The sequence below is a fragment of the Triticum urartu genome, chromosome 1A (assembly GCF_056163025.1).
Source record: "Triticum urartu cultivar PI428250 chromosome 1A, HENAU_Tu73, whole genome shotgun sequence".
Taxonomy (NCBI): Eukaryota; Viridiplantae; Streptophyta; class Magnoliopsida; order Poales; family Poaceae; genus Triticum; species Triticum urartu.
This window is the reverse complement of record NC_141873.1, coordinates 38,747,558-38,771,370: the sequence shown is the minus strand read 5'-3', so window position 1 is coordinate 38,771,370 and position 23,813 is coordinate 38,747,558. Positions and strand designations below refer to the sequence as shown.

The following is a 23,813-nucleotide window of genomic DNA, read 5'->3' as shown; positions in this document are numbered from 1 at the left end:
AGCGTATGACGCCAGTGTTACATTAGCAATCTTTGACATCTAGAACTGCGGCCACCTCCATTTCGACTTTTGTTGAGAACAGACCTGCCAAGTAACTTAGACTGTACTCAAGTAATTATTCCTTTCAGACTGGGCGCACACTGCATTGTAGAGCTTAACCTCAAAAACGAAACCATGTTTGGTCTTAAGGTCAGCTTTCTTCGTCTCCGTACTCTCCTTATCTTCAAATTCGAGCTTCTCCAAGACATACGATCTTGCATAGCAGGGGATGCACTATCTGAATTGTAAAAAAATAAAGACTAAACATGAAAGTAAAAAAACACAAGTCATGCTTAATTATGAAAAAGATACCTGCTGTCGTTACATATCGTAAACACTTCGAAGTTCTCCTTCAGCGTGAGGGTGAAGCACCTATCGTTATCCATGTGAGGCCTGTCGCACATACCACCGTCATCGGTGCAGTAATCGCACTCGGGGATCCGATCATCGTCAGTCATTTCCTGTGTTCATAATTCAATAATTACCAATCGACGGAAAATAGCAGTAACTCAACACAGAACACTATTCAGCACGGGTTGACTTTCGGTCTGTCGAGTCTTAAAGTCTCATCTCTCATGGTGTATATGGTGGCACTCCCTCTCTGATATTGCGACAATTGGTGATGGTCGCTTCCCCCCTCTCTCGTTCATTACAAAGGTATATCATGAGAAGAAGAGGACAACGACCCCCACGACAACAATCGGGGTCATTCCTTCAAGAACAGACAGAAAGTCAGAAAGTCACACAAGGAGCCCCAACAGACTCAAAATCAACCCTAAGCATCTGTGAATTAACATTACATATGTCGAGTAATGACATAAAAAATGGACTATGTTTTGCCAGAATGTCGTTTAATTCTGGTTCCGGTAAATCACGGGCACTTGATATGTCCTACATTCTAGCACATGTCATGTCAAAATTCACGAATTTTTTTGGCATGACCTTTGCTAAGAAAAGGACATATCGAGCGCCTGAAATTTGCCGGAACGGAAATGAATCAAGATTCTGTCAAAACATAGGCCACTCGGATCGGTTTCGCTGCGAAGATACAAAGTGGCCACTTGCTTTGACATCACACACCTGATACAAATGATATGATGATACAAAGTGGCCATCGAGAGCAGTATAAGATCTTCCAAACGATTCTGAAAATTGTCACTATCCATACAGATAGTGTGGGGTGGGATGCTCATTAGATGGATGCCGAGGATGCGGGTGTCGTCGAGCGGCACGTCAGTGATCTTCCCTGCACACAAAAAAATAACTATGTGACCTATGCTTGATAAGCTATCCAAATCTCCAAATGGCTAGTTAATAGCAACCTATGAGAATATTCAAATTTGATTCCTAATAAAATTTCTACTGTCTACAATTTGATTCCTACTGTCTACTTGTTGAACCATAGAAAAATGCCCTAATTGTTTTACCTACTGTCTATTATATATAGTTGAAAATGATTGCTGCTAGTATATAAATTATTTTTACCTAATTTATTCTATATATATATATATATATTTCACAATATAACTTCGAGTTCGATTGCTGAAATATATTTGAAAATATACCATGATCCTCACATACACTTGCTGCAAATTCTGAATAGCTCGTTAAGATTAACAAGTACAGGACATTTATTAACATTTGACTAAAAAAATTGACAGCAAGTTAACTGAATTTTTTGACATTGTCTTAACTGTTTCGACAGACTCTTAAGTGATTTTTTTTTACATTTGGCTTACCTGGATTTTTTTGACATTATCTTAACTGAATTTTATATAGTTTCAGTTACAATCCTCTATTAAGAATTAAAGCTTACAGTTATGTTTGGTTAATTAAAATTGATTCCCCAATTTTGGATGAAACCTAATTTTCAAATTAGGATTGATTTTGCTCAAATTCTGGATCTTTCAATAACGACCCTAGCAAAATCTGGTAGCACGCAGGCAAAAATGAAGAGAACGGACCCTAAGCAAACTTAAGGAGAGGGGAGGAGATTCAAGGGGGTGGTGTAGGCATGGTCACCTTGGGCGTCGGCGGAGGCGTGGAGGAGGAGGAGGAGGTCGGAGCGGCCGAGGCACGGCCGAGGCGTGGAGGAGGTCAGCGTAGAGTGTGGGCGCCGCGTCGACGTCGGGACTCGGGCGACGACGACGCAGGGGCGTCGGGGCTTGGGCGACGGCGGCAATGCAGCGACAGCGGCGACGACGCGAGGAGGACGGTCATGACGGTGAGAGAGAGAGAGAGAGAATGGGGTGGAGGGAGGATAAGTTCACGTTAGCAGCAGTGCGGGGCAAGGGCCCACACTACTGCTAAGTGCAGTAGCTATAGCACGGGCATTATGAACTACGCCGCTGCTAAGTGGGGTCCACCTGATAGCTCCGTTTGACCATAGTACCAGCGAGGCGTATGGACCACTCGCTGTTGCTAACAGTTTAGTTGTAGCACAGGCTTTGTACCAGGCACTGCTACTATGGCTTGACTCGGGGGGTACCGTGGGGCCCCTTTAGCAGCAGTGCGTTGTGCACCCGCCTGTGCTACTATTAAACTATACCAGTAGTGTGTGATTCTAGTCCGCGCTACTACTATTTACTAATAGTGGTTGATAATTACCCTGCGCTGTTGTTATTAGTCTACCTATAGGGGTTTCCCAGTAATGATATCTTTTTTTACAAAGTTTCATACACATATGTTTGTAATGTTGCACGGTTTCTGGGACAAAGGACAAGAAAGCTAATGATCTAATATACCACTATATCATGGGCTAGATTTAACTAGTACTCCTTAGCAATCGGGGTACCAGAGAACGCTGAGTCGATGCTGAGTACCAGAGAACCATAGAACTTCTCGTAGAAGATGAAGCTGTTTTTTTTAGAATAAGAAGATGAAGCTGGTTGAGGTGTCTCACTGAGCTTTGTAAGTTTGAGAGATCCCTTAGGCACAATAGGACTCATAAATGAGTTAGGGAAAACCCCAAGCTCAAATAGTTTGCATATGTAGATTAGGTGTTGTTTGGCTTTCATTTCCTTCCCCTTTTATGTCCCTTTTACTTATTCTGAAATTTGCAATGTTCTCTAGATGAAAACTATGAAGGTTCCTTCAGTATAACCATGCAAGACATTAATGAGAATCGCATGAGTGCTGCACGGTGGCTAGGTGGTGGATATGGACGTGCAAGTGGGGTCCAAAATGTTTTCTTCAACACTAGCGGACAAATAAAAGGCCAGACGTCTGAGACGTTGCACATATGACACACTGCCGGTGATGCCTCACTTGAGACATACCACTGGTGGTTTTCATCAACCTGCGAGTGGTTCAGTGTCAGTTATAAGCCATTCTGAAGTAGTGTGCCCAGGCACCAAAAAAAATTCTCGATGTGATATGTCTTGCATCCATGACCATGAGTGTCATCAAGGTTTATCATCCCCCTCTAATAATCTGGTCATGAGCAAAAAGAGTTTGAGAACAAAGAAAATGTACAGGAGGTGGGAATGAGAGACCTCGTAAAGGGGATCAACACTGGGCAGCATGTCAACACAGCTGAAATTTCATCCAGGGATGCTTGAGTGCCACAGCCTGCCGCATCTGACCATCACATATCATTGAGGTCCGCGGCGATGCGCTCTCACTAACCGGCCGTGCCCATGCTCCTGCCGACATGGTGTACGGTGATTCGGCGGCGCGGTGCCACGGGATCCCGACGATGGATGTGGCGGCGCCGACAGCGGCAGCGCGGCTTTCCCGCGGCGGAGGCGCCCCTGTGGCGGCAGCCGGAGTCTCGGATCTCACCGGGCCCATATGGACTTTGGCGGGCCGACGAATCTAGTACATGGTGGCAGGTTGGCGTGGTGGGCCTGAAAAAGCCGTCTGCTTTGGCACCATGGTGGTGCCGCGGCCAGTTAGGCGCTGTATCCTTGTGGTCCAGTCCCCGACAGAGAAGGCGGTGATCCATGCACAAGAAGCTGGATGGAGTTCTTGGAACAGATCTGGGTGAAAACCTACTCTCGGCTAGATGCCAAGGTTGGCGATGGCGGCGCTCTGCGGTGTTGTTCCCTTGTTGAAGGCATCGTCGTGGAGAAATTCTAGACCACTATTTGCTACCTCTAGGGGAAACCCTAGATCGGAAGACGGCGGCGCTCTCATGTCGTTTACCCCTTGGGCTCGAGGGACCAGTGGACGACATCTTTGGTGGAGTCGTGCTTCCTCCTACACATTGATGGCAATGGATCTCGACGGCGTGGCGCTCTGGAGATTCGGTGTCCGATGTGCGGCAATGGACTCGCGCAGGAAGATGACGCTGTCTGTCGCCGTGGTGGCGTCGATGGCAGAGAGGCCTGGCACGGTCGATGCGTCAGTTTCTGCCCTGAAGATGGATCAATGGGAGACAGTGGTGACGGGCCTTGCATTGTGTGCATGTGGTGCCTACTGTGAAGTGCCGGGGCATCCGGCTTTAGATGTTAGGCTTTGGTGCGATGTCTCTTTGGTATTAGGCTCGGACATTTGGTACCCCTTCATCAAAGGGATAGGATCATAGGAGTAGCAATAGGTGTTGCCAAGATGATGGCTTCAGACATACTGATGTATTACTTTATAAGGTCTTTGTGAGTAATTAATAAAATGGATGCATGCATCGCCCAGATGCAGAGGCCAGGGTACATTCTCCTTTTCAAATAAAAAATGCTCCTGCCAACACCATCGCATGGTCACCTCTTCCTCGTCGTCCGCACCGCGCCCAGACAAGCCGGCGGTGAGACATTCTCCATTCCTTTTTGGCACTGCTGCCTTCTGTGCTCTGATCCTGTCTGGCATCGAGACTTCAAGCTTTTGTTTGATGAAATGGTTGTAAGCCGCAGCATGTTAATCTTTTTCTGAAGCTAAAACGCCCTTCGGCTCTTTATTCATTAGGCGCTAGCATGTCTGATTGCAAACAATCAGTCCGCCACCTAGGGATTGTATCATACAAATGCATAAACACAGAAAGTTTTAAAGAGTGCCTAGCTAGACGGTGTGCCGCCACATTAGTCCGACGACACGCAAACCGTAGCCTAAATCCCTGAAACGAAGTAGACATCTCCTTCATCTCCGTAATCAGATGAAAACACGTCGATCTCTGAGGTACATCCCAGAGCCGCTGGATCTCCTGACAATCCGTCTCCAACACAACTTGCTGAAGCTGAAAGTGCTAATGGCACTTATGCTATGTTTTGGTGTGATGACAACGTGGTTAGTTGAACTAATATCGCTTGCTAAAGTTTATCTCAGATTATTGGTTCTAAGTGCCCGCGATGGAGATGTGCGACCCCCCCATTTCAAAAAGGACAAAGGCGTGGTCTTTCGACGCTTCGAAGGTTTACTTTTGGTTTGCTTCGAGTCGTAGGAAAGACCGCACTATTAAGAGGGGTTTGTGTGGATAAGTGTCGTGTGGGAATGCCTTTGCCGAGCCTTACTCTCTTACCCTTCCCACTCCGACCACCTAAAAAGAACCTAGTGTGTGCGTTGTGGTACTCAGAAAGTTGCAACGGAAAGTTACTGGGTACCCCATGCGCTGCGTAACTCTCTGGGTACCCCGTGCGCATGGGGTCCTATGTAAACTCTCTGAGTACCCCGTGCGCACGGGGTCTTTTGACCCCCGTGCGCACGGGGTGGTGTGTTTGTCTCTGAGTACCCCGTGCGCAGGGGGCTGACTTAGCCCGTGCGCACGGGGTCCAACGGGCAGAAATCCCCACCAGCCCATGAACACTATTTAAAGGCCCTTCTTCCACCTCCAACCTCTAACCCTAATGTCTTGTTGAGCTCCACCATTGCCACACCCCATTTTGCTCAATACTCTCAATCCCTCCACCCAAACTTGTTGAAACTTTGGGGATTGGGAGAGCAAGACCCGATCTACAACTTGACCAAACCAAATCACGTTCCCCGCAACTTTTCTTCCCCATTGACTTGTTACTCTTGGAGCTTGGGCTCCTAGGCGGTTAGAGGTTCCTCCGGAAGCTTCCTTGCTTGTGGTGTGCTCCGGAGAAGTTTGTAAAGGTGTGGTGGTCGCCTTCAAGACCAACCCCGAGTGTTTCGAGGCTCATCCGTTGGGGGTGACTCGAAGGAGAATACGGAGCCTTTGGTGGCGTTCCGCAAGCTTTGACTCCAGCACCGCTCCAAACGGAGATTAGCTCTTCCCAAAGGAAGAGTGAACTTCGGGTTAAAATCCGTGTCCTCGTCTCACTTGTGGTTAATCCTTTCCCGCACCTTTATTTGTTGTTGTATGCTTGTTGGCTTGCTAAGTAGTTTGTTGCCTAACATATCTATCTTGGAGCTTGCTTGTAATATAGGTTGCATTCACCTAGTTGCATATCTAGTGAACTCTTTTATCCGCTAAGCCTTAAAAGCTACAAGAAAGATTAAAATTTGTAGTCTCCTATTCACCCCCCCCCTCTAGTCGACCGTATCGATCCTTTCAATTGGTATCAGAGCCTCGTGCTCTAATATAAGGTTTTACAACCTTAGAGGATATGGTCGATCTAGGGAATGAGGGAGGTGGCCTACCCGTTGCGGGGGATGGTTAAAACCAACCCCCCGCCGCGACCGAGACACTTGGTGCTCCTGTCGTTGCTCCCGCCACTCCTACGAACCCGAATGTCCCCTTGACCACGGCCGATCTTCTTTCAATGTTTACGGACCTCAAAGTCTCTATGTTGAAAGAGGTTCGGGCCTCGGTCAAGGAGGAAATTGATGCTCGCTTAAAGCCGTCAACATCGGCATCAAACTCATTTAATCCAAATGAGGTTCATGATGCGGATGACTCGAGGGAACCTCTTGCTTCTCCGGCTCGTACTCAAGTTCCCCAGTACAATGCCATGGAACACTTTTACTCTCCTCAACCCTTGCAACATCCCCGCATTAATCCTGTTGGGCCTCCGCCCCCTTTGAAAGCTAATGCATTTGCTAAGTGGAAGCTAGATATGGAGTCTCACATGCGCAGTGCTTCAACTCAATTGTGGTGGATTGTGGTCAATGGATTCAACCCCAAGGACCCAATGAATCTCACTCCAAGGGAAGCGGTTGACGATCAACTCAATGCTACCGCGCACAACATGCTTCGCAACGCTGTGACTGAAGACTATAGTGATTCCATTGCTCTTCTCAAAACCGCAAAGGAAATTTGGGATTGCCTTGAGGAGCCTCTTGAAGGAGATGAAGCAATTCGAAGATCTCGGTTGGTCTTGCTCAAACAAGAAGTCAATCTCTTTGTGAGGAATGAGGGTGAGTCCGCAGAAGAGGTTTACCGAAGGTTGAAGTCCCTTGTGCTCAACTTGAGAACCTTTGGGTGCACTTGGGAAAATGATGATTTCATCAAGGACAAGTTCATAGATGCTATGGTTCTCACGGAACATACCATGGTCATGATGGTTCATCAACGTCCGGACTATCACAAGTTGACTTCGGCTCAAGTTGTTTCCACCTTCTCTACCCATGTTCTTTTGGAAACCAAGTCCAAGAAAACATTTGCAATAGCTCAAGCAACCAAGAACTCCAATCTTGCCTTGAAGGCCAAGAAAGTGATGAGCCAATCCTCAAGGGAGGAAGAAGTGAGTGAAGAGATATGTGAGGAGGATAATGATACCTCGTGCCCAGCAAATGATTTTGCAGAAGACTTGGCTCTCTTAGTCAAGAATTACTCTGGGACCATGGCAAACAAAGGAAGAAATCTTCAAGGAAGATCGTTTGGACGAAGGAAATGCTATAATTGTGATAGCCCAAGACACTTTGTTCACGATTGTCCATACGAGAGACGTGAAGACAAGTCCGAGAAGCTTGTGCTTAAGAAGAAGAAGTTCACCAAGTTTGCAAAGAGGAAGGATGACAAGGCTCTTGTTCATGAAGAATACATGTGTGGAGATGAAGATGACGGTGATGATGATCAAGTGGGCACGGCCGCCTTTGCCATGCATGCCACTACCTCCTCCTCCACCACCATCCTCTTCGACTCTCCAAACGAGGACAAGCCATTCACTCATCGGTGCCTCATGGCTAAAGAGGTAAAAACAAAGTCCAAACCCAAGAAACCCGACACCTACACTCCCAATATCTCATGTGAGATAGTGGAGGATGAGTGTGAGGAGGGTGTGGATAATGATGAGGAATCCTTAATGGCTTTCATGAAAACTCTTCATGGTGAACCTCGTGCTCATTTTGGCGATCTCCTTAAGTCACTTGCCGAACGCGATGACTTTATGGAGAATGTTGAGAACCTCCTTATAGAGGAAAAAGAGAGATTTGATCTCCTCGAGCACGAACTTAGTGAAGAGAGTGTCATGAGAGCATCACTTGAGGAAGCCTTATCTTCTCATCAAATTAGCTTTGTTAAAACCAATGATGCTTTGCAACTTGCTCTTGAGAATAAAGATGCTCTTAAAGTTAGAGTTGAAAAGCTTCTAGTTGACCATACAAGACTTGTTGAGGAGCATGAGTTCCTTGTGATTAGTTCCAAGGTTGTCAAAGGTGACCTCATTGCCCTCACCGAGTCTTATGCTCAACTAAAAGATACAACCATTAAGGCTCTCACTTCTGTACCTCATATAGATTTAAATGATGATGCTTGTACGGCTAACTTTGCTCATGATTGCACCTCCCTTCAAGAGGAAAATAAGAAGTTGAAAGCTCAAATTGAGAAAGGGCTTGTATCATGCATCCAAGGGGAGAAAAACCTAAACGATCTCTTGAGCAACCAAAAGGAGTGTGTTGCCAAGGAGGGAGTTGGGTTTAATCCCGCATCTAAGAGTGGTAACAAAAATAAGAAGAAGAGCAACAAGAAGATCGGTCCGACTCCTTCCCCTCCCCAAAAGGTAGTGTTTGTGAAAGAAGGGCACAAGGAGAAGGAGAAGGAAATGAAGGGTGTTGGGAATGGAAAGGTAATTAGGGACAAGGCCATTCCCAAGAATTTTGCCGGCAAGAACAATCCATCATATGTTCTCATGAGAGGAGATGATGGCTATACCTTTGCAAAATTTGTTGGAACTAACTATGATGATTATGCTTGGACTATTTGGGTTCCCAAGACCCTCGTTGCTAACTCACTAGGACCCATTGCAAAATGGGTACCTATAACCAAAGCTTGATTATTGTAGGACTATGTCTCCGGTGGAACTCAATGGGTGATCGACAGTGGATGCACCAATCATATGACCGGAGAAAGGGAGATGCTTGTGGAGTTCGTTGATTCACTCAAGGCCTCTTCGAACATCTCCTTCGGTGACAATAGCAAGGGCAAGGTATTGGGTTTGGGCAAGGTGGTAATCTCTAATGATTCATCTCTTTCAAATGTCATGCTTGTCCAATCCCTTCACTACAACTTACTTTCTACTATTCAATTGGCTCGTGCCGGTTATGATTCACATTTTGGTGAATTCCATGTGACCGTCTTTAAGAGAAGCAATCTCAAAGTGGTCTTCGTTGGGCATGTTGAAGACAACCTTTACGTGGTTGATTTCTCGAAAGAGAAAACTCATCTTGCAACATGCCTAATGGCCTAGGCCGACGTGGGGTGGCTATGGCACCGTAGGCTAGCCCACGTGGGCATGAGAAATTTGCAAGCTCTCTTAAAGGGGGAGCACATTCTTGGACTAACAAATGTGTCTTTTGCCAAAGATTGTCCTTGTAGTGCTTGCATTGCCGGAAAGCTTCCTGAAAAAGCTCATAAAGTAAAGACTATCATCACCACCTTGAGGCCCCTCGAGCTCATCCATTTGGATCTATTTGGGCCTCCAACATATGATAGTTTGGGAGGAAGGAGATATTGTCTTGTCATTGTTGATGACTTCACAACATATTCTTGGGTGTTCTTTCTCAAGACTAAAGAGGAAACTCAAGAAACCTTCATCAACTTTGCCAAAGAAGCTCAACGTCAACATAACTGTGAGATCATGGCAATCTGAAGTGACAATGGCACCGAGTTCAAAAACTATACAATGGATGAATTCTTGAGTGAAGAGGGGATAAAGCACCAATATGCTGCACCATATACTCCCCAACAAAATGGTGTTGCAGAGAGGAAGAATCGGACTCTTATTGAGATGGCGAGGACCATGCTTGATGAGTACAAATCACCATACAAGCTTTGGGCAGAAGCCATCAACACCGCGTGCCATGCTTCAAACCGGCTTTATCTTCGCAAGCTCAAGAACAAGACCCCTTATGAGCTCCTAATCGGGAGAAAGCCCAACGTCAAATACTTTCGGGTATTCGGTTGTAAGTGTTTCATTTTAAACAAAAAATCCCGGTTAGCTAAATTTGAGTCTAGAACTTATGAGGGCATATTTATTGGATATGCATCAAACTCTCATGCTTACCGAGTTCTCAATAAATCCACCAGATGCATTGAGGAAACGGTAAATGTGGAGTTTGATGAAGATAACGGCTCCCGTATGGAGGAAATCGTTCCTAGTGTTGTAGGTGATGAGGCTCCTTCACAAGCTATAAGGACAATGGGTATAAGCCACATTCTTCCACAAGAAACACCCCATGTCCAAGTAGAAGAAGAAGGAGTAAGAGCCCCTCTTGAGGATTTTCCACAAGGGATGTCATCACCGACACCACTTGTACAAGATGCTTCGGGAAATAATGAACCTATCCAAGAACAAGATCAAGACCCTCATATTCCTGAGCAAGATCAAGAGCAAACTCTTCCGTATAATGAATATTCAATCGTTGAGGCTCAAGATCAAGCTCAAAGTCATGATCAAGATCAAGATCAACCCCAACCACAAGTGTCTTCATCGTCATCACTTCCTACTGAGCAAGAACCTATGGTTGCAAAGAGAAGAGTGTCTCCAAGGCTAGAGCAATCTCAAGGGCAAGCTTCTTCATCAAGTCCAAAACCCAGTGAAGAAGAGCTTGACCGCAAAGAGCAAAAAGTGGCCGCCAAGCTGAAACATCTTCAACACCTCACCGAGAACATCTACGGTAGCATCAAAAAGGGGGTAACTACTCGTAGACGTTTGGCAAACTTTTTTGAACATCACTCGTTTGTCTCTTGTGTTGAACCCCTTAAGGTGGAAGATGCACTTGACGATCCGGATTGGATAGATGCCATGTATGAAGAACTCAACAACTTCACATGCAACAAAGTGTGGACCCTTGTAGAAAGACCCAAGGAATTTCATAATGTCATTGGAACAAAGTGGATTTTCAAGAACAAACAAGATGAATATGGACAAGTAATAAGGAACAAGGCAAGGTTAGTGGCACAAGGTTTCACCCAAGTTGAAGGTTTAGACTTTGGTGAAACTTTTGCCCCCGTTGCCCGTCTCGAATCCATTCGCATCTTGCTTGCTTATGCCTCTCATCATGATTTCAAATTATATCAAATGGATGTTAAGAGCGCATTTCTTAATGGTCCTCTTAAGGAGTTGGTGTATGTCAAGCAACCTCCCAGTTTTGAAGACCCCGATCATCCCTCTCACGTTTATGAACTCCATAAGGCACTCTATGGACTCAAACAAGCACCTCGTGCTTGGTATGATCACCTTACGGCGTTCCTAAGCGAGAAGGGGTTCCAGATTGGGGTAATAGATTCCACTCTCTTTATGAAGAGGGTAAAAGGAGAGTTGTTTGTCTGCCAAATATATGTTGATGATATTATCTTTGGGTCAACTAACCATGCTATTAACGTTGAGTTTGAGAATCTTATGACTAAGGAATTTGCGATGAGCATGATGGGAGAGTTGAAGTTCTTTCTCGGTTTTCAAGTGAAGCAATTGAGAGGCGGAACCTTCATCAATCAATCTCGTTATATCCAAGACATGCTCAAGAGATTCAAAATGCAAGATGTCAAGCCAATGAAGACACCCATGGCCACAAATGGTCAACTTCATATTGATCCAAATGGTAAAGAAGTGGATCAAAAGGTATATCACTCTATGATCGGTTCCTTGCTTTACCTTTGTGCATCTAGGCCAGATATTATGTTGAGTGTGTGTATGTGTGCAAGATTTCAATCCGCTCCTAAGGAGAGCCACTATTCGGCGGTGAAAAGGATCCTTCGATATTTGGTTCATACCCCAAACTTGGGCCTTTGGTATCCCAAGGGATCATCATTTGAGTTAATGGGTTACTCGGATTCGGATTGGGCCGGAGACAAGGTTGATCGCAAGTCCACATCCGGTTCATGTCAATTCCTAGGGAGATCGTTGGTAAGTTGGTCTTCAAAGAAGAAAAATTGTACATCTCTCTCCATAGCTGAAGCCGAGTATATTGCTGCCGGAAGTTGTTGTGCCCAATTATTATGGATGAGGCAAACTTTGATGGATTACAGTGTCAAATGTGACAAAGTGCCTCTTTGGTGTGACAATGAAAGTGCCATCAAGATCGCCGAGAATCCGGTTCAACATAGCAAGACCAATCATATTGAGATTCGTCATCATTTCATTACAGATCATGTGGCCAAGGGAAACATTGAGTTACTCCATGTCAACACCGAGAATCAACTAGCAGACATCTTCACCAAGCCCCTTGATGAAGCAAGATTCCGCGAGTTAAGGCATGAGCTAAATATCGTGGATATTAGTAACTTCGGATGAAACTCTTGCTCACACACACATACTCATGTACTATCTTGCTTAGATGTAGGCACATGTCTAGGGGGAGCTAGCTCAACTCATGAGCTATCTTATCCTAGAAGTGCATAAAACAAACACAATCTTTCACATAAGCCACTTTAGGTGGTACTTGTGCTTCAAAGATGAGTATTGGTCTTGGGCCCAAGGTTCATATCTTCGCGGTGCCATACCAAGTAAACTCAAACATGGTGGCCTCGGCCACCGCCGTCGCTTGAGGGTTGTGTCCGTGTTTGTTTCGCTTGTGTGGTGTGTTGTTTCTTTTCTTGTTTTTTGGTTGGTTATCCTCGCTTCTCTTTTGGTACAAGTGCTCCACATATATCCTTTCCATAGTAATAGGACTTTCCTCGTGGCGTATTCAGAAATGTAGACCGAGTGCTTTGTGAAGTAGGGGTAAGAGTATTCACTCAACCCTGTATTTAAAAATCCACTCATGTCAAAGTTCCCGAATACCCCGTGCGCACGGGCCTGTACCGTGCACACGGGGCCCCCCGTGCCCACGGGCTCTGTACCGTGCGCACGGGGCTCACTTAGCCCGTGCGCACGGGGTCTGCGGTTTCTGGTCCTAAGGAGGTGGGGCGTGGGGGGGGGGGGCTCGGGTTCTTTTCCACCCATTCGCCCCCTCCACTCCCCAGGAAGCCTCCAGCGCCGCCGCCGTCGCCTCCTCTCGCCGGAGCTCCTCCGGGCTTCTTCGGGGTTCCTCCTCCGTGGATCTGCATCCAGATGGGGTCCTCCTCTGGTTGGTCTTGTCCCCTTGATCTATCTCCTTGAGTTCCTGTCTATTGTTCTAGCTTTAGGGTTTCTTTGCTCCCTAGATTCGTTTGGCCTCAACTAGCTTGTAGATAAAAGTCTAGTGCTTAGATCCTTTGGTCCCTCTGCTACACCCACTCCCGGAGTTCATTCTGGTAGTGGCTGTCGCTGGGAGACCCCCGTGTCCACGGGGTGTTTGACCCCCGTGCGCACGGGGCCCCGTGCCCACGGTCCTGTACCGTGCGCACAGGCCCCCGTGCCAACGGGGTCTAAACCCCCATGCACACGGACTATCCAGGAACTTTTGCCTAGATTTTTGTCTATCTTCTTGCCATTCATCTTGCACTTGTACTCATTTTGTGTCTCGTGCTTTGTGTTGTTGGGTGTTTGCATGTGTTTCAGAATCCGCTGACAAGAGGTCTGAGCTTCGTCGCAAGCGTGCAAAAGGAGGATCAAAGGACTTCACCATTGCTCGTCGTCAGCCGTCTGAAGGCATGGGTCAGGGGTCTGGGTCAGGTCAGGACCGTGCTCACCGTGCAGCCTCAAAGAGGCCTGTTGTTGAGGCTTCCGATGATTCTGAGGAAGAATATGACTCACAAGATGATGAGATAGAAGAAGAAGATGATCGTGGTGAGGAAGATGAAGAAGAGGAAGGGGAGCCTAGTCCGGAGCAAGCCATTCCGGGCAGGCGTGACCTCCGGAATATGCCTCTTGTCAAGTGGACCAAGCCAGAGATCTGGGCTGAGAGACAGAGCCATCCGTATGTTAAGGCCATGAGTATGGGAGTGGATCCTCGTTTCAAGAATGGGTTTCAGCAAAGGATCTATCATGAGCTTCTTATGACCAAGTCAAAGGAGTTTGCTCCTCACAAGCAAGTCAACACTGAGAGTTTGCGTGACAATGATCATCTGTATCCCGGTGTGTACTCTGCTCTTGGACGACTGGGTCTGATTCTGTTTGTCACCTTCAACCACCCCTACAATGAAGATCTAGTGATTCAGTTCTTTGCCACTCTGTACTTCTCCAATGATTCTGCTCGCACCCTCACATGGATGTCCGGAACGCATCAGTCCTCAGCTCCTATGGCAAAGTTCTCCGAGATCATTCCCTACCCGTTCATGGATGAAGAGACTATTTCTGATGAGTTTGGCATTGTTCGGGAAAGTGGGGAGCGCACTAAGGATGAGATTGTCTTTGCTTACAAACAAGAGAAGTCATTTGTCACTGGGTCAATCAAAGACCTCTTGCCCCTCTATGACACCATGCTCCATATCCTGCGGTATACCCTCACTCCAAAGGCCGGGGATTCCCATAACATTCGGAGCTCCATGCTAGATGTCTTTGTGTATCTTCATCAGAAGAAGAAAGTGGATGTTCTGGATTTCATGTACTACGAGCTGCGTCAGTGTGTACAAGAGAACAAGTCTTTGATATATGCTCCATTCATATAGGCGTTGATTGAGACCGTCTGTCCAGCAAAGGACATTGCCAGCTTCAAGACTACTGTTCCCAAGCGCAACTCCAACTGGACCCCAGCTGCTCCTGCTCCCTATGTGCCCATCAAGAAGGGGCGCAACCCTAGGCCTGAGGATTGTGCTACTTATACTCCAGGCATCTCCTCTACTACACGGATCCCTCGTGGTAAGGCCAAGTTTGTTGGCTCTGAGGCCATCTTTGCCAAGGGAGAGAAGAAGTCGATGTTCAAGACCTTGAGCAACATGTTCAAGATGTGTCAGTCAATTCGGCGTCGTCAGATCAAGGAAATCAATAAGGAGAAGCTTGTTCGGAGTGAGCAGAAGGCAGCAAGGGCTGCTACTGGTGAGGAGGTCGGTCCAGGTTCAGAGGACGTCGACAGTGAGGCCACTGCTCGGTCTTTCCCAATGGCCGTGTGGCATTTTGATGATGATGATGATGATGCCTCGAGTGCTCCTCCTGTTGTCTAGTGGGCCTCGTGTCGCCATTTGTCTCCCTTTTGTTGTCTTGATGACAAAGGGGGAGAAGTGGTGTGTGTGTGTGTTTGTGTGTTCGTGGGTGTGTGCGGTGTTTGTGTGTTCGTGGGTGTGTTGAGATCTCAAGCCTCGTGTTTCTCGCTGTTGGTTGGTTTTAGTTGGCTTGAGATACTCTTATTTACCTTCCGTCTGCGTGGTTGTGTGTCTCTAGCTTTATTAGTGAACCTTGCCATTATCTTCTTATGCTTATTGGGTCTCACAATATTTGCTCACCACACTGTGTCATGATATCTAGGCACCGTTATAGGTTTATTTTGATGAATCTCATGACTTAACAATAATGATCTTGGTCGAACCTCCTATGGGTGTACTAGATGCATTCTGGTTTTCGGGCACACATATAGGGGGAGCTATCATGATCATTATTTATTCCATGGCTTTCTATCTGTTTATCCTCTTTGCCATGCTCTAACCACGTTGTCATCAATGCACCAAAAAGGGGGAGATTGAAAGTGCTAATGGCACTTATGCTATGTTTTGGTGTGATGACAATGTGGTTAGTTGAACTAATATCGGTTGCTAAAGTTTATCTCAGGTTATTGGTTCTTGGTTCTAAGTGCCCGCGATGGAGATGTGCGACCCCCCCCCCCCCATTTCAAAAAGGACAAAGGCATGGTCTTTCGTCGCTTCGAAGGTTTAGTTTTGGTTTGCTTCGAGTCGTAGGAAAGACCGCACTATTAAGAGGGGTTTGTGTGGATAAATGTCGTGTGGGAATGCCTTTGCCGAGCCTTACTCTCTTACCCTTCCCACTCCGACCACCTAAAAAGAACCTAGTGTGTGTGCTGTGGTACTCAGAAAGTTGCAACAGAAAGTTACTGGGTACCCCATGCGCACGGGGTCTTTTGACCCCCGTGCGCACGGGGTACTGCGTAACTCTCTGGGTACCCCGTGCGCATGGGGGTCACTTTTGACCCCCGTGCGCACGGGGTCCTATGTAAACTCTCTGAGTACCCCGTGCGCACGGGGTCTTTTGACCCCCGTGCGCACGGGGTGGTGTGTTTGTCTCTGAGTACCCCGTGCGCACGGGGCTGACTTAGCCCGTGCACACGGGGTCCAACGGGCAGAAATCCCCACCAGCCCATGAACACTATTTAAAGGCCCTTCTTCCACCTCCAACCTCTAACCCTAATGTCTTGTTGAGCTCCACCATTGCTACACCCCATTTTTCTCAATACTCTCAATCCCTCCACCCAAACTTGTTGAAACTTTGGGGATCGGGAGAGCAAGACCCGATCTACAACTTGACCAAACTAAATCGTGTTCCCCGCAACTTTTCTTCCCCATTGACTTGTTACTCTTGGAGCTTGGGCTCCTAGGCGGTTAGAGTTTCCTCCGGAAGCTTCCTTGATTGTGGTGTGCTCCGGAGAAGTTTGTAAAGGTGTGGTGGTCGCCCTTCAAGACCAACCCCGAGTGTTTTGAGGCTCATCCGTTGGGGGTGACTCGAAGGAGAATACGGTGAGCCTTTGGTGGCGTTCCGCAAGCTTTGGCTCCGGCACCGTCCAAACGAAGATTATCTCTTCCCCAAGGAAAAGTGAACTTCAGGTTAAAATCCGCGCCCTCGTCTCACTTGTGGTTAATCCTTTCCCGCACCTTTCTTTGTTGTTGTATGCTTGTTGGCTTGCTAAGTAGTTTGTTGCCTAACATATCTATCTTGGAGCTTGCTTGTCATATAGGTTGCATTCACCTAGTTTCATATCTAGTGAACTCTTTTATCCGCTAAGCCTTAAAATCTACAAGAAAGATTAAAATTTGTAGTCTTCTATTCACCCCCCCCCTCTAGTCGACCGTATCGATCCTTTTAGAAGCCCATCTCCTGCGCCATTAGAATCACGTCTCTGCATGCAAGTAGCTCAATGGAAAAAGGGTCTGTTACCCCATCGTACCTTGAGCCTCCAGCTCTAACGAGAGCTCCCTGATGATCTCGAGCATTGAAGCCCGCTCCTCCATATATAAGACCCATATCCGTAGCTCCATTAGTGTTGATCTTTATCCATCCCTCCTCAGGTGGCAACCACCTCAGGGGGACTATAGCTTGGGTCTTCCCCCTCTCCGGGATCTCAAGTGCCCGGACAATCTCCTCGATAATCACCATGGATTTCACCGGCCGATACACCATCTCACCATGAGTGTAGTTGTTCCTGGCATGCCAAACAGCCCACATCACAGTAATCATAATAGCTGCCACCTCCTTTTTGTACAATCATTGATCTAAAAGATCTCGAGACCATGACAATGGATGTAACCGTGGTATGTCAATACCAAAGAAACGTTCTGCTTCTTCCCAAAAACGCCTTGCATGGTCACATTCCATCAACGAGTGAAATAACGTTTCATTATCATGACCGCACATCGGGCAATTCGGTAGCTGCTTAATATGCCTCCCACTACACCACAACACTACATTCCCGACAGCCAGGTTGGTCGGAAATACAGCTTCCACCAACAAACAGTCGGTCGGGAAAAACTATTGCCGACCGATCACGTCTGTTGGGGAAAGTCCAGATGGGAAACCCATTTCCCGACCGACATATCTTTCCCGACCGATTGCGTGACGGCTAAGGGGTATTTTTCCCGACCAACAGTTTGTTGGGCCTGCCATGGGCCTTTCCCGACCAACAGTCTGTTGGGGCATTCATGAGCCTTTCCCGACCAACATTTTGTTGGGCTTGGTGTTAGCCTTTCCCGACCGACTGTTAGACGGGGTTTGTTTTGCCGACCAACAATCAGACAATGTTTACTTTTGACAACCAACAGTTGATCAACATTTTGCTTAGCAAACCACAACTGTAGTTAACCTGTGGTACAAATTGTTGCGTACATATAGTTCACGTGTTCTAAAGCATAATCACCAAGACAACATTCATCGGGTGCACCAAACATTTTTTATTCCATTAACTAATTGTCACATACATACACTTCAGTCTGTTCGCACAGGACACCATACACCAGATTTACAGAAGCAAAAAGATGAAAGTAGTATGAGACATCAGTTGTACAAAATGAAAAGTAGAACATCCAGTTGATGCGGATCACTGGCTTCATGGTTCATTGTGATTCCAATCCTTATGTTTGCGCCCTACAGAATTTAAATAAGTCTCAATTATTAGAATGTTCAATTAATTTAAGAAATTGAATGCTGGCAGAATTCACATGTGCACTGTGCACACACAACAGCACAAAATGAGGAATATTCATGCCTAATGTATAAAAGTAGCATTTCAGGACATCAAGACCGGCAATTAACTTCCAGCAGTAGCCATGGATGTGGCATAGAAGCCCTTCGCCCACTTTTTGTCTATCCATTCGAAAGGAAATGCATCACTTACTTTTTACGATTGCTGGGCATATAGTGTACCTGGGACATACTTAAGTTACTGTACATAGGTACCATTACCCCATATTCCAACACTTGTTCCAAAAAAACATACAACTAAACACTACAAAAAAACATACTTAAGTTACTGTGACTCTTTCAGTAGATGTACAGATTTCTAGTAGTTCATAGTTGATTTAGCTTTGACTTTAATATACCATGATAATTGAAATTGATAGTGGATTTAACTGTGACTATTTCCATGATAATTGAAATTGATAGTGCAGACTTTTAGTACAGATTTCTAGTAGTTCATAGTGGATCTAGTTCATAGTGAAACAGAATGCTATCTTCCTGATGACAGCAATAGATACATTGGGGATACTACAGTTTGTAAAACCATGGTATGTACTTGGACAAACACCTCAAAATATTTTCAAAAGTACAGCTTTTTTCTAGAGAAGACCACTAGTTTTCTTTCTTACTTTTCTCTGGGATGGAAAAGATTGTAGTGCGCCTGACTATTATATTCAGAAATGCATCAAAGAAAACATATGTACTTCAGTGCCACAAATTAGATTAAATTATACCTCGCAAAAATAGATTAAATTAATCCATTAGTTTCAGAGAAGCATATGTACTGTACATACAAATCTTCATAGGTACAAGTGCCAGAACCTAAACCATCAGGTTACGCATAAGAGAAATAAAGATTATAAATACTAGGTTAGCCTAGAAACAAGATTCAGAAATAGCAACTTTAAAAGCAACTAGCAGTGTATTATGCTCTGTTCTGTACTATGGATGTGCCCTGATGCTGATAAATGTGTGTGTGTACCGAGTGAGACTTGTAGTTACAAAAGGTTATTAACTATGGAATTAGCCAAAAATAAGACAATGAGTATTCTCTATTCAGCAAAACTGAAGGACCAGATTCCCAGATTGAAGGACCAGATACATGAACAAACAGTACAACAGGAGGTTATTCATGAACAAACTGAAGGACTAGATTCATGAACAAACAGTACTAGAGGAGGTTATTTAAGACAAACTGAGACTATGTATTGTACATTATCTAATACAAACTTTAGATGAAGAGAAGTGGCAGTGAGCTAGGCAAACATGATAATAAGAGAAGATGAACCAGCCCTGGTTTGTAGCTCAAAAAAATACTTAGCTCATTTCGGTCCCTGGTTCGTAGCTCAAAAAATGAATACTAGCTCAGTATTCAGAAACCGAGAAGATTTCTCCTATACAATACACAAATAAATACTAGCTCAAAAATAGTGATTGGAAAAATACCTTGGCGGTGGGACGAGGAAGATGCCCCTGGTTTGTAGGTTTTCATCTAGCAAAGTGACCATGAGTCAGTATCACACATCAAACAATTCGAGATAAGTGGACAAAACACACATTATTGGTGATTACCTTGCTAGATGGTCATGCAATGGCCCTGTGTCAGCATCAGCGATAGATTGTAAGCCTTCATATTCATAAGGCACCATAGTATCCCTTCTGATCACAACATTGACAAGAACCTCATAAGTCGCTGGTCCAAGGGGCTCTTCGCCCACAATAGTGTCTGGATCAACTGGAGATAATTGTTGCCTTAGCATCAGGAGTTTCAGGACCAGTCCATGCATATAGAAGCACATCCATACCAATCGGAATCAATGATTATTTTAGAAACTTGAAAAAATAGAATTTAAACATATAGGTAAGGATGAGAAGATTACAAGGCTTTCATCTTCATGGGCTGATGAACTTCTTGGAGGGGGCTTTGCAACAACTCTTCTATGAACAAAGGGCTCTTCATCGTCGTCTTCTTCACCATCATTATGTTCCTCAGCTTCAACTCTTGAGTTCTAGCAGACAACAATATGGAAATAGAATTATTGCATGCAAGATGGATTATTGATACACAATGAAAAGATGTGGAAATAGTTCATTACTTGTCGAGAATTGGAACCGTGCTGCGATCTAGGAGTTTCTAGATTATGCCTCCTTCTGAAGCTAGGTGTTTCACTTTTTTCCTTTCATGAAAGATATAATTATGCCAAAATAAATGCATAAAACTTATTGACTAGCCCGTGCATTCGCACGGGTTGACGACTAGTTCCTAGTTAGTGCTTATACTCCATTTCCTACTGTTTTACAACTTGGCGCACAACCAGACACGATCCATTTTTTCAATTTTTTCTCCCTTGTTTGTACCGTGCGTCAATTGTATGTAGCGTTTGCCAGGTTTTCACGAGATGCCGGCCGATTCCAATTTGGAAGCTTCAAGATGCTTCTAGTCTGGGTTTTCTGTTTCTTTTCTTCTTCTTTTTCCCTTTTTTCCCTATGCTTTTCTTTGTTACAATTACTTTTGTCAGCATATTTAAAATCTATGGTATTTTTTCAAATTCCTACTCCCTTCGTACCGGTGCATTAGGCACATTACGAAAATCAAATAATTCCAAAACGCTTAGGCGCGGCACATTAACTTTTATCTTGTTTCTCGTTTTTTGACATGCATATAGGAATCAACCTATAAGAGATGTGTGACATGTATGCTTTCAATGACTTGAAACTACCTAGCATGGCAGGCAGTGGTCAGTTCATTACATTCAATGGTATTAATTAGCAAATAAACATTATGTTCTTCCGTTTTCACGCCTGTCTTGGTCAAGGTGCACTACCTAAGATGACTAATGCACCGGCACGGAGGGATTACTATTTTTTTTTCAAATTCATGAATATTTGTCAAATATGTATCCATTCAGCGAACACATGTCACTCGTTCGTCCTGTTAAAATCTTGTGTGTCACTGAATATGTAGCAATGAGAAAGAAAAATGATGGTAAAAGCATTAAATATAATTTTATAGTTGTCCCAACCATGTAATTTAGTGCCATATCTATTGTTCGTTTACTTAATATCGGTGTCACATTGCTCGAGCTATACATTTGGCAAAAGAAGTAACTAAGGACCACCATATACGCGTGAATTTTACAAAAAAAATGAACATTGCGAACAAAGAAATTGATGAAAGTTGGTCAACATTATAAAAAATAAATTTAAGCGGTATCATATATGTAATTTGGCTCCTAATCATTTTCATGTAAAACTCTACAAATATACATCCACACTGAACGAATCTCGATAAAAATTACATCCAAACACCATAGTCTTTTTTCTCAAGACTTAAGTCGCAGAACTCAAGTTTGTAAATAGACCAAAAATTGTTATTGAACATGTTGCTGTTGATTAATTTGAATCCTAGAACTAAATGGCTATTTTGTTTTATTAAAGCTCAGAGTTAATTCGATCCTTCGTACAACACAATACAACCATATCGTTCTTTATATTTTCCCTTGTTGCGTCCCATCACATACAATTAATGATGAATGTCTTACAGTGTGAAAAAATTCTGGGGATGTTGATCTGAGATAAATGTTCTTAGAAACCACACCATCCACGATTGGTAACTTATATATCACCAAGGATTTACTCCCTCCATCTCATAATGTAACACATTTTTTTGACACTAGTGTAGTGTCATAAAACGTCCTACATTAGGGGACGGAGGGTGAGCCATCGAACACCGTTCTCTTATATACCACTTATCGGCCCAAAAAATTATAGAAACTCAGTTGACCACCAATCCATTCTGTTCGGTGTATATTCTAGAGACACTGAGGTAAATTCTCTTTCTCTCATACACCTGTTGTGAGAAGAAAATATAAAGAGAAGTGTACTTGTGATTGGAGACATCGGGAAGAAGACACTTAGTCCAACAGGGTACTTCAGAGTACCATGATTGAGACTAGCCATCTTCAGATGCAAATCGTCGATGCAGTGGCAACGGATGATCCCTTGTGCCCCTTCACATCTCCCTAATCATCCTCCCCATTGTTTTCCATGCCAAACCTGTCGATCATCACCACTATGGAAAAGAATGTGATGCCCAACACCGTGTGCTAGGTTGCACGCCCCATCGCGGTGGTACCAATGTCCCAGCTCGTCACTCTTTGCCTTGTCCGACAGTTGGGTATCCTCGGACCCAAGGATCAACTCACCATGAAGGCAGTAGAGTCTATGGTGTCTAGTATGTATATGGAGTCACAAATGGACGAGTTTCCCCATAAGTTTGAACCCCAACATTTTCTCAAAAACTTAGATGCTCAGTTATGAAAACAAGTCCAAGGTTTGAAATGGTTTCGCCAGTCTGATTATTCTTGGGGCATAAGTAAAAATATCTATAGATGACTCTTCTTGATTAAGCTTTAGTATCAAGCTTTTGAGCAAGGATATTAGCACCTAGAAGAAAACACTAAAGGCAGACGTGTATCATTTTGACAGTGTCGGTGGCCTTCCTCCATTATTAACCTTTATCCCATGTGTGACGCCAACCTTCATCGCTCAGAGCCTTTGAGGGCAACAAGCTCCTGTCATACTTCGTTCTTGCGCAAGCATGGTCTTCACTTGCATGCCTACTCACGTCAAAACAATGCAAGACGCAAAGCTGTTGGGCTGAAAGAAAGTGTTTGTGACAATACATTATGACTACCATTTGGTGGTGCTTCGCAGTACCCGTTCTTGAGCTACGGGTAAAAAACCTAGGTCCGACACAAGCAATGGTAGTGTTTTTTCATCTGTATTTTGTTTAACGCATTGCTCGGATTTTCCTAGATATAATCTTAAGGGTAAAACAGAGGATATGATCATCGGTGCTTTTATTTGGTGACGATGGCGATTGAGTGTCGTTTCCATACTATTGGCATTGATGTCGGAGAACCTGACGCGTTGTGTATGTGATGTAAAGAGATGATCGGTGTGGATGGTCATTGTTTTGGAAAATGCTTACAAACAGTCGGATGATTTTCAGGCGTCGTCATTGCCACATCGTCACGGCCGTCGAAGAATGGCGTCGCAACACTGTCGTGATCACGAAGAATGCCATCTCAAAACCATTGAAGTAGTCGGGCCTCCATAGCAGCATCGCCGAGGTCGTCGAAGCACGACATCGCAACATCGCCACGATTGTCTGAAGCACGATCCCGCAACATGTCCTTGACCTTCAGAGCATGACGTCGTAGCATTCATCAGTCGTCGAAGCAC

At 44.9% G+C, this 23,813-nt stretch overlaps 1 long non-coding RNA gene and 1 pseudogene across 1 annotated transcript; one reads left to right on the top strand and one right to left on the bottom strand.

The window, feature by feature from the left end:
- The first annotated feature begins 6,536 nt into the window (after positions 1-6,536).
- Positions 6,537-9,557, top strand: LOC147989764 (uncharacterized; annotated as a pseudogene).
- An 8,703-nt stretch (positions 9,558-18,260) lies between these two features.
- Positions 18,261-20,726, bottom strand: LOC147989763 (uncharacterized). The gene is made up of 5 exons (XR_015599013.1): positions 20,663-20,726; positions 20,447-20,575; positions 20,139-20,318; positions 20,013-20,058; positions 18,261-18,473 (listed from the first exon to the last, which is right to left on the bottom strand). It is a non-coding gene; the product is annotated as an uncharacterized LOC147989763 (long non-coding RNA).
- Between the last annotated feature and the right edge of the window lie 3,087 nt (positions 20,727-23,813).